Source organism: Ursus americanus, chromosome 12 (assembly GCF_024610735.1).
Source record: "Ursus americanus isolate L20-20 chromosome 12, mUrsAme1.1.p, whole genome shotgun sequence".
Classification (NCBI taxonomy): Eukaryota; Metazoa; Chordata; class Mammalia; order Carnivora; family Ursidae; genus Ursus; species Ursus americanus.
The window spans coordinates 62,154,838-62,165,691 of NC_142138.1; the positions used below are offsets into that span (position 1 = coordinate 62,154,838).

Sequence of the window (10,854 nt, forward strand, 5' to 3'; positions counted from 1 at the left end):
GAGAAACAAAGGTCTGAGAGCAAACCCAAAAGGGAGAGAGGGTGCGGCACCCAACTGGAGCTGTGGGGGTGAGCATTTGACAGGAAGAGGGACAGCTCTTCCACTGGAACAGAAGGGAATGAGGAAAGAAAGGTAAGGATGCAGTTGTATTTGTAGAAGGAGGAAGGGCTGTACACTGATGAACTTTCCCCTCCGATGGCTGCTATTTTCCCTTAGAAATAACCGGTGAGATCATCTGCCGAGAGTAAAGTGAGAGAGGGAAAAACCAAGGTTGGAGAAGGTTTAAGACAGGCGTGGTGTAGAAAAAAGAAGCAAGAATCTACACGTTCCCTAAGCAGAGAGTTTTTAAAAAGCAGAGTCAGGAACTGAATCTTTGAGAACATGAAACATGATTAGAGACTGTAAATGAGCAGAAACGACAAAAGCAGGTAATGAGTGGGCAAAAGACTAGTGAGAGCTGACAGGATCAAGATAATGTGGACCATTGGTATCATGGTAGGAAAATGTTCCAAAAAGAAAAGGAAGAGGCACATTGGTGTCTTTTAAGTAAGGAGACTAAAGGCTGAGAAAGGTCCTTATTTTTGATGAGAGGGCATTAATTAATGGCATCAAAAGGACAGTAAGGACAGATAATAGCTAGCTAAAGCTAAGGAAGACAATCAGTGAGCGAATGCAGCAACAATAAATACAACAGCCATTATAAAGTCAGTGAGAAGAATAAAAACAAAAGGGGCAAGCAATTTCAAACACAGTGTTTTAAAGTTGGGGGAAAACCTACACATTTTTAAAAATTGCAGCCAAAAAAAAAAAAAAAAAGAAGGGTAAGTACATGGAAGAGGGTTTGGGGAGACTTAAGTCTCAGGGAAGGAAAGAGGCTTAAGCATCGGAGTATATGGCAGCTCTCAAAGAAGTGGAAGACAGACAAGAAGCTGCGTATAGTATGGTGAAGACTCAGACCAACTCAGGTCAACTTTCTCTACCAAGTCAGTGAAGCCTGCTCATGGTGCACCAGGACTTAATCTATGAAAAGAAAATGCCTGGCAATTTCAGAGAAAAAGCCTGGCTGCTTGAGGTCAAAATAAGAGCTGCTCACCGAGGTGCACAGTTCATAGATGAATGGTTGGATACCTGATTGAAGCTGGATCAGCATGATTCGTAGAGGGTCTGGCCTACATGATGCTTTGTCTCTCTCCTAAAATCTGGGCCTAAGAGTGAACAAAATAAGCTGGAGCAAAGACAGGAAAACTAGTGATTCTGTCCGCGCAGGGGAATGCCTTGCTTCTTGGTATGCATAACGGAAGATGAGGGGAGCCAAACAGCCTGGTGATACGACAAGGGCAAAACTGAAGTCTCGGGCACTGGGTAAAGGAGAGGCCTGCTTGTGGGGAGAAACTGGGCTTGAGGGAATCCGTAAACACAAGGAAAGTAGGAACCCGTGACATCCACGGGAGGGGATAGAGTGGGCAATCCTAAGTTTGCTGGGGAGGAATGGAAAACCAAAGAGGGATCATCTGAGGGCAGTAACGGCAGAAGGGTATGTTGGTCTGGTTTTATAGAATGTGCACACACCACCCCCAAGATTCTTGAGCCTGCTTAGTGAGAGAGGACTGCCTATTGAGTCAAGTCCTTCCCCTTGCACTACAGGCCACTGTTTCATGAACAGTCTTTAACCAAACCCATGGCAAGAAATACATTTGTTGTCACAACACACACACATACACACACAAACTCACACACCCCTGAAAGAGAAATGGCACAAAATAATTACTCTTACTATATATAATAAAGTTAAAACATAAAGTTAATATCAAATATTATGTTACCATGATGCAAATACATTTAAAATTCCCAAATAAATAATGTAAAAATTAAAATTAGAAAAGAGTCAATGTAATGCAATGAGTAAACTTTCCTGTTCATAAATTAATTCCTATCTGGAAAACACACGAAGACAATGCTACGTACTTATCAGGTTCACTATAGAGTCTTTTATTCTTTTGCTTTAAATTGGGTCAGGGTTGAAAATCCTAGTTGAAACAGTAAGTTGGTGTGAATGGCAAAAATAGTACTACATTCTTTCTACTTTGCAATGGAAATTCTTTGGTCCTAATACAACATGATGATAAGCGATGTCATATAATCATTCTTCACAGTAAATGAAGAACTAAGCCACAAAAATTCATTTTCTTGACAAATTAAAAGCACAGTGCAACTTACAGTGTCAGTGATCCCATCACTTAGGACTGTGATATCTGTATCAGACTATAGCCACCTTATCAGCATTGATGAAACATCCCATAATGGTACAGAATGGAGGTATGTCATCACTAAGAGGTGAAATTTTAATTTTTAGCTGATTTATCATCAAAAATCATAAACATAACATCAATGCATTCCATTTTTTAAAAAAGATTTTAGTTATTTATTTGAGATAGAGAGAGCGCATGAGTATGAGCAGGGGAGAAGGCCAGAAGGAGAGGCAGAATCAGGCTCTCCACTGAGCAGGGAACTCGATCCCAGGACGCTGGGATCATGACCTGAGCAGAAAGCGGATGCTTAACCGACTAAGCCACCCAGGTGCCCCTCCTCCATGCATTCTAAATGAATACTTTTTTCCAAGAGATATGTAGCCATTTTTCTCTTATGTCACTGGTAGGCAACTAAATAAAACAATAATGTATCTTTCCCAGGAATGGTCCTTGAATAAAAAGGAAACTGAGATAATTTTACATTTTTTTTCTTTGAAAATACTTGAAAAGGCTTACTGAAAAGTCCAGTTCGCTATGTTTCCAAGAATCTTTCTAATTTTAAAGATTTTTAGCTTCCATCTGCAACATTAATACAAATACAAAAACCTGTCATTTTAGTCAGGTTTTGCACATTTGATAAACCGTATTTTAAGTAATTTTCATTACAAGTCTTAGACTCTTTCTCAGTTCACTATTTTCTTAACATTTTCGTACTTGCAAATGCAGGTATTGAACATGTTTCTGGATTCTTTACTTCATGTTTTCTTCTTCTAATAGTTAAATAATAAATTCTATGGGCAAACTGATCTAATTTGCTTTTAAATTACAATTATCAGGGGTGCCTGGGTGGCTCAGTTGGTTAAGCATGTGCCTTGGGCTCGGGTCATGACCCTGGGATCCTGGGATCAAGCCCTGGAGGGGGGAGCCTGCTTCTCCCTCTCCCTCTGGCCTTCTCCCCTGCTCGTGCAATTTCTCTCTCTCTCAAATAAGTAAAATCTTTTTTAAAAATTACAATTATCAATGAACTCTTAAAAATATCACAATTTAAGAATGCATTTAAGGTTTGGGGTGCCTGGATGACTCAGTTGGTTAAGTGTCTGCCTTCGGCTCAGGTCATGATCCCAGGGTCCTGGGATTCAGCCCCACGTCGGGCTCCCTGCTCAGCTGGGGTGTGCTTCTGCCTCTACCCCCGACTCATGCTCCCTCGTGTTCTCTCTCTTGAATAAAAAAAAAAAAAAAAAAGAGGGGCACCTGGGTGGCACAGTGGTTAAGCGTCTGCCTTCGGCTCAGGGCGTGATCCCAGCGTTATGGGATCGAGCCCCACATCAGGCTCCTCCACTGTGAGCCTGCTTCTTCCTCTCCCACTCCCCCTGCTTGTGTTCCCTCTCTCACTGGCTGTCTCTATCTCTGTTAAATAAACAAATAAAATCTTAAAAAAAAAAAAAAAAGAATGCATTTAAAGTTCAAAAATAAGACTTGGTGAGACATCATGTCACTGTTTCACCCGCAGCCAAGATAATTTTGCTACATTTTGCTTGACCTTGAGTTATGCTAATCGAATTGTGTGCAATGATAACCACTGCGTTATGACCATGTGCAAATGGACCACCGCTTTAATTCACCTAATGTCCTCTTTTGTTCCGTGTTACCCCTTACAGTGGAAGTAGGGACCAGGGAAAAGGGAGTTTGCAGTAAACACTGTTGCAGAGCGGGCTGCGGGATCTCCTCCCAGCAGGTCCTATTATCATTGGCTTTAATGGACTCCTACACAGTCAGAGTATCAAAGAATACAGATAAATATTAAATATAAAATTATGCTTCATATTGCTAAGTAACCAATTCGAAATATCCTAGATAGCTGGAGACCTTTGTTTTTTTCACTCCAGTGGAAAAAAGAAAGAGGGGAAAAAAAGCACATCTCTTTTAAGTAGCTGCAAGAATAACACACACACACACACACACACACACACACACACACACACACACACCAATCTGTCCTAAATTTTAACATCCACACAGAAAAAACTCCACACATATGCCATTTCTATGAATTTAAACTCTGAAGGAAAATTAATAATTTTCCTCCATGTCTGCTGTTGTAAACATTTATCACTGGTATAAAACCTTGAAAGTCAGAAATTTAACCTAAAAAAATAGAGCATAAATAATAACTTTTAACTAATATAAGTGGCTTAATATTGCCTGAACTGAATGCTAAAAAGTCTCTTTTCAGGCTGCTACCCAGGAATCTTAAGACTTGTAAGGAAAAAAATATTGAATTTCCTTCTCAAAAATAGGGGGTGCAAGAGAAACATCTGGAATAGCTAGAAGTGAAAAAGTAAGGACTTTAAATTTCCTTCTCTTATCTCACCATCATTTACTTAAGCCTTCAATCTTACAACCTGCTATAATGCCCATGAAGTGAAGAAAAATTTCATGTTTCGCTTTCCTTAGGATAAAAATTACTCATTTAAGTCAGAGAGGAAAAACACAAAAAAGATTCCATCCTGTCTAACCCTCTGGGAACCAGTGCAGGAGACTCCAAGCTTTGGTCTTTTATTTCATCCAGTTTTCCATATTCGCACTTTCACTGAGGCCAACAGACCACCGTTTAACTGGTTTAGTAAGGAGCACTGAATACTGAAAAATATTTTCAAATATATTTTTGATCCTGACGTTGTACAAGTTAGTCTATTTCTCTGTGTCTCAGGTTCCAAAAACAATAAAGGGAATATTTCCCGCCTACTCTATAAGAGAAATGGGGGATGAATTTAAAATTTTCATGTTTCTGGGGCACCTGGGTGGCTCAGTTGTTGAGCGTCTGCCTTCGGCTCAGGGCGTGATCCCGGGGTCCTCGGATCGAGCCCAATGCAGGGCTCAATCCCAGGACCCCGGGATCACGCCCTGAGCCGAAGGCAGACGCTTAATGACTGAGCCACCCAGGCGCCCCTGGCTTTTATTTTTAAATGGTTGAAAAAAATAACCAAAAATTGTAATATTCTGTGACATGTGAAAATTCTATGAAATTCAAATTTCAGTATCCATAAATAAACTCTAAGCGGAACACAGCCCATGCTCTTTCATTGAAATATGACTCTTTTCAGCAGGTTTGAGTACTGACAGAGATGTATAGCCCACAAAGTCTAAAATATTTACTATCTAAGTCCTTTATGGAAAAAGTTTGCCCCTCCCTGCCTTAAGAGACCATACATTTATTTGAATGATACTACAAATTAGGAAAATATTTTTGAAAGTCCGTTTTTGAAAATGCTTTCAAAGCCATCACTTATTCTTTTGAGTCTCCTCAGTGGTGGCAAACCTTCATTCTTTGATTATGAGTATGAATTCTGGAGACGGCTAAGCCACCTGGAGCCAAAGCTGAGTAAGACTGGCTATCAAGATGAATCAACCAAGAAACACGTATCAATAATCTATATTTACCAGAAGCGAAGATCTCTTCTGAAAAAAAGCACTATCTCTGACTTCCAATCACGTGAAGGTATAGTCAAAGGTTTTCGTAGCTTTGATTCAAGATAAATAGGATATATATGCACGGAAATAGGAAGTACAGAGGCGGGGGGCACCAGGTGGCTCAGTCAGTTAAGCGTCGGACTCCCGATCTCTGCTCAGGTCTTGATCTCAGAGTCACGAGAAGAAAAGAAAGGAAAGAAGGGAGAGGAGAGGAGAGGAGAGGAGAGGAGAGGAGAGGAGAGGAGAGGAGAGGAGAGGAGAGGAAGGAAGGAACGAACGAACGAACGAACGGAGGAGGAAAAATAATTCTGTAATAAAACTAGAAGACCTACCTTCTTGTGTGGCTGTGAATATGCTGTAAAGTTTTTTTGTTTTGTTTTGTTTTACAAAGAGCAACTCCAGTAATACTTTGAATGACTCCCAAATAAAATTTTATTTTTTTAAATTTATTTTTATATTTTATTTTGAAGTAATCTCTACACCCAACGTGGGGCCCAAACTCACAACCCCAGGAGATTAACAGTTACATGCTCCACCAACTGAACCAGCCAGGTGCCCCCCTCACTGCCCAAATAAAATTTTAAAAGAACAGGATTCACTGCGTTGTAAAAGTTGCTTAACCTTCAATTAAAACCCACCTTATTGATTTATAATCACACGTTATAAGACAAAATTAGCATCAATCAATCAATCAGTAATTCCTTCCACTCATACAAAACAAACCACATTTATCCCTGGCCCTCTTCTCTTCTAATTCCATATGCTCTCCCTGAGCAATTTCATCTGCTCTTAAGGCTTCAAGTACCACTTACTCGCTAACTCAGAAATCTGAATCGCCAAGCTCAGCCTCCCTCCTGGGTTCTGGATCCTCCCCTGACATCTCTCCCCGAAATGTCCAGAGAGACTTCAAACTCAACATGTTCAAAACTGAAACAATGCTCTTCCTCCCACATTAAAAACTAAAACAAGGTCCTCTATCCAGTTTCCCAAGCTAAGAAACAGTCATTTACTTTTCTGTTCACCTTCAAAGCCAATCACTTTTTAAGCCCTGTAAATTCTCCATATTCATCATCCTGTCCTCTCCTCTTCACCTCTATCACGATTTTCCCACTCCAGGGCCTTACCCTCTCTTATCTGGATTATTTCAATACCATTAGCCTTCTAACTTATCTCTCTCCCTTTTGCCTCTCTCCATCCAATCCAGTCTCCGTCCCATACCACCACGTTATCTGTCTTCGTTATGTAAAATCCTTCACTAGCTCTCCATTGTCTTTAGAATCGAGTCCAAAGTTCCCAGCATGATACACAGGCTCTTCACTGTGTGGCCGCAGCAGACTTCTTTTTTCTCTTTCTGAGTCGTAACTTTTTACTTACCTTTATCTATATGTTGTTTTACAACACATCCTGCATTTCAAAGTATTAAAACTACCTTTAACACCACATTCTATAGTGAATGATTTTGCCAAACTGGACAAACCTTCATTATTTCAAATGAGAGGCACTGAAACCCCATGCTTACCTCTTTTTCTAGCAATTTCAGTGATCCTAACCTGGTTAGCAATCAAGCTCAGCAATTTTCTTTTTCCAGTTTATGTCTAAGCACCCCCTTTAGTCCAACCTCTCGTCTCCATATACTCTGACCTTTATTTTTTTTAAACAGACTTAAAGATTTTTTAGAATTTATTTATTTATTTATTTATTTATTTATTTATTTGAGAGAGACCACAGGAGTGGGGAGGAGGGGCAGAGGGAGAGGGAGAAGCAGACTCCCCCCTGATCAGGGAGCCCAAAGCGGGACTCGATCCCAGGACCCTGGGATCATGACCTGAGTCAAAGGCAGATGCTTAACCAACTAAGCCACCTAGGTGCCCACACTCTGACTTTCAGTCAATAAACTACAACATATTCCTCACATATACCATATATTTTCACATAATATTCCTGTTTTCATCCACAACTTCTATTCCCTTCCCTAACTTGGTTAACTCCTATTCCTCCTTCAAAGTTCCAGATTCAAATGTGGTATCTTCTCTCTAATCTTCCTCCTTATCATATATACAATTACTTTCCCTCATCACTGTTTCCACTAAATTCTATCTCTATCTCTCTTATAACTCTTATCACACTGAAATTGTAGGGACTTATTTACATGCCTGGTTAAAAGCTTCTTGAAGGCAGGGAAGCATTTTCTTTTCTTGAATCTAACATTTAACTTCTGGTCTGAGAACAGACATTTTAAACTTCTTATTGAAAAATAATCACCTCTTCTATTATTAAGATAATGCCATAATTGTAGTAACTGAGTGACTGAGAGTTCAGAAACAAAAGAATCCCATCATTCACCAGTGGAAAAATGCTCTTATATGCAAAGGATAATTAAATTATAGCTTGGGTAAACCTCCATCCACATCTTGCAATACCAGTTTCTTTCTCTCTGTTTCTTTCTTTCCTTCTTTTTATAGAAGTTCTTTACAGAACTCTCTCTCTTTTCTTTTTAAGATTTTATTTTATTTATTTGACAGAGAGAGAGACAGCCAGAGAGAGAGGGAACACAAGCAGGGGGAGTGGGAGAGGAAGAAGCAGGCTCCCAGCGGAGCAGGGAGCCCAATGCGGGGCTCGATCCCAGGACCCTGGGATCATGACCCGGGCTGAAGGCAGACGTTTAATGACTGAGCCACCCAGGCGCCCCATTTACAGAACTCTCTTAAACACACATTGGATTTTACTGGTATGTCACTCACAGAATTTGAAACTCAGTACAACGCAAAAGTTAGGATTAGGATTTTTAGAGTCTGTCTGGTCTGAATGCTAGCCTTGCTGCCTCGGCTGTTTGATAGGGGATTACTCAACCTCTGTGTCTCTCAATGAGGACACCAAAATAACGACACCCCTCATGGTGCTGCTGTAAGGTTAAATAAGCTAATGCATGTAAAGAATTTAGAACACTGCCTGGCTCAGAGTAGGTCCCAATAAATGCTGACTGATGTTATTATCAATTTTAAAAACAGCTTTCTCACTACTTATTTTAGCCCACTTGGTAGAGTGTTAGCTTCCCAGAAGGAAGGAATTGTATTCTGCTCATACACGAATACAACAGAAGTGCTAAAACTGTGCCGTGGAATATAATAGGTGCTCAATAAATAATGTGACTATAAGGCTTTCGACCTCCAAGATGAACAAATATTAAATTACAGCAAAATTTATATGTGGAGTACATATTGAAAATGATGTTTTAAGTAGTTTCAAAACACCCATCTTCCACTGAAATGCTGAAATGTAAAGCTTTTAAAGCAACACAAAAATTATATTCACTAGGAACTTGCCCTCTACTCTATTTGATTTGCTCTTAGTACCCAGTGGTCTAAAATTCTTGTCTATAATAGAAGACAGTTCATTTAAAATACAGTTTCCAGGTTTAGAAAACTCTCTTGTCACATCAAGAAAACTAACATTCTTCCTTTACATCTGCATTTAAAAAATCTATTGCCACGGTCAACACACACACACACACAAACCCTAATGAAAGGCCAAGAGACACAATTACTACATTTCCTGGTTTCTGCCTGGGAAACTACTTCAAAACACGCCTACAAGTATCCCCAGTAAAAGTCTGCTGGTTACAAACTGCTATTCCCTTTTTTATTTCCATTTTCCCCCTAAGACATCTCTCATACATTCCCACATCCATAGAAAAGAAAGCAGATACCTATAATAACGGCTGTACAAAAAAAATACAGCTACATATTAATTTTGTTTTGAAGGACTAAAATCTTACAAAAGCAGATGAAAGTCTTAATCTGAAACAATATTCGCAGCTTACTTTACCAGATAATTTCAACATTTACTTAAAGCAAAAAAGTAGATTATCTGATTGGTACCAAACTTCATGATAAATAATTCAGTAACAATGTGTAGATAATACGTGCTATTCTAGAAAAATTCATTGATCAGTTAAAAATGGACCACACTTCAAACAATGGTGATTTTGTGGGGGAGGGGAAAAAGAGCTTAAACAATTCATTTATTCACTAAACAGAGATTTAGAACTTTATCTAAAATATTGGAGGTGAATCACTAGCTTCGGGGTAAAGGTTTACAGAGTGCCTACTATGTGCCTGGCATTTCGCAGTTGCTTTACATAATATGCTTGCTGCTGGTGCACAGATTACAATACCTAACATTTACAGACTCCTCTCACTCATGTCCTTTGACCCTCAGAATACCCCTAGGCGCGAACATCCCAGATTTACAGCTAAGAAAACAGAGACCCAGAAAAGTCGATTTGATCGAGGTATCACATCTGTTCTGCGGGCCCTGGCCGAGACTCCAGCCCTTGACTCATCATCTAATCATCATCTGCTATACTAGTTACTCAAAAGTCCTTAGATGTTCCATTGTCCAATTTTAAAATCAAAATCCTACTGGACGACTTTCAAAGCTGTGCTCGTCAGATGCTGTTAAGAACCAAAACACACAAAAAGCAAGAATGTTTAAAAGTCCATCGACTGAGCCTGCCGACGTTCAAGCTCCCCGGCTAATCCCGGCGGGCGAGAGCCTCGCATTTCCTCGGGATGAGGCGCTCGCTTTCCCTGCCCTAGGACTGCCGAGCGCCCCTGGTCCCCGAGGTAAGCGGTGGGGAGATGCCCCGCCGGGCTCCGCCACAGCCGCCGCGGCCCACGAGCGGGGCTCCCAAGGCCCGTCGTCGCGGGGCGCGGGGTCCGACACTCGCGCGTCCCTCGGGGCCGGGGAGGAGCCCAGACTGCGGGGCCGGGGCGGACAGCTGCGCCAGCCCGCTCCCGCACTGCCAGCCCGGCTCCCGACGCCCAGCATGCGACGTCCACCGCCGCGAGCGACCGAGGCCCCCGCATCATAGTCCGCCCCGGATCGCCTCGAGCCTACCTGCCCTCGGTCTCCACGCCGCCCCGGCGGCCGGGTTGCGAAGCTCCCCTCCTCTCCGCTGAGGCGCCAGGTCTCCGCGCTCCCACTCGGGGTTGGCTCGGTCCCGCCCCCGCAGGCCCTGAGAAGGCCCCGCCCCCTCCCGACCGAGGCCCCGCCCCCGCCCGGCAAAGCCCGGTTCTTATTGGCTCCTCTTCCCACCCCTCACGCTTTGGCCCGTCCCCGGCACCGCCCGAAA

The 10,854-nt window shown here is 41.7% G+C and overlaps 1 protein-coding gene across 1 annotated transcript in view; it reads right to left on the reverse strand.

The window, feature by feature from the left end:
• Positions 1 to 10,726, reverse strand: part of DENND2C (DENN domain containing 2C) — a 79,192-nt gene extending 68,466 nt beyond the window's left edge. The window contains exon 1 of the mRNA XM_045801447.2: positions 10,620 to 10,726. The gene's annotated coding sequence lies outside the window, so the exon portion shown is untranslated. The remainder of the gene's footprint in view (positions 1 to 10,619) is intronic.
• Between the last annotated feature and the right edge of the window lie 128 nt (positions 10,727 to 10,854).